This window comes from Egretta garzetta, unplaced genomic scaffold, assembly GCF_000687185.1.
Source record: "Egretta garzetta isolate BGI_Z169 unplaced genomic scaffold, ASM68718v1 scaffold228, whole genome shotgun sequence".
In the NCBI taxonomy this organism is placed as follows: Eukaryota; Metazoa; Chordata; class Aves; order Pelecaniformes; family Ardeidae; genus Egretta; species Egretta garzetta.
The window spans coordinates 465879-466236 of record NW_009260758.1 but is presented as its reverse complement, the minus strand read 5'-3'; the positions used below and the strand labels follow the sequence as shown (position 1 = coordinate 466236).

The 358-nt window shown below is 54.7% G+C and overlaps 1 protein-coding gene across 1 annotated transcript in view; it reads left to right on the top strand.

Annotated features, from left to right (window-relative positions):
- Positions 1-358, top strand: part of ITPR1 (inositol 1,4,5-trisphosphate receptor type 1) — a 183610-nt gene that overhangs the window by 181857 nt on the left and 1395 nt on the right.

Sequence of the window (358 nt, the reverse complement as noted above, 5' to 3'; positions counted from 1 at the left end):
CTGGGGCGGGGCAGGGGGGGGGAAGATGGAGTGGAGAATCAGACTGTGGCCGTTTTTCAGTATCAGTAATAAAAAAAAAGAATAAATGATGTGCCGTTTTCAGGTCATGATTGCGCTAATTGGGATAACCGCTGTTTTATCTGCTGGGAAGTGCTGCCAAAGCTCCGGCTGTCTTGCAGCGAGACGGTTAACCTCCCGTCCCTGCCTGGCATCTGGGCTTTTGGCAGAGGGAGAGGGATGTTGGCTCGCTCCTTTTGAAGAGCGGGAGCGCTCGAGGCTGTTCCAGCAAAGACAAGGGTATTCCCAGCCTGACTTGAGGGCTCGGCCCTCTTTTCCACCCTCTGCGTCTCGTCTGCCT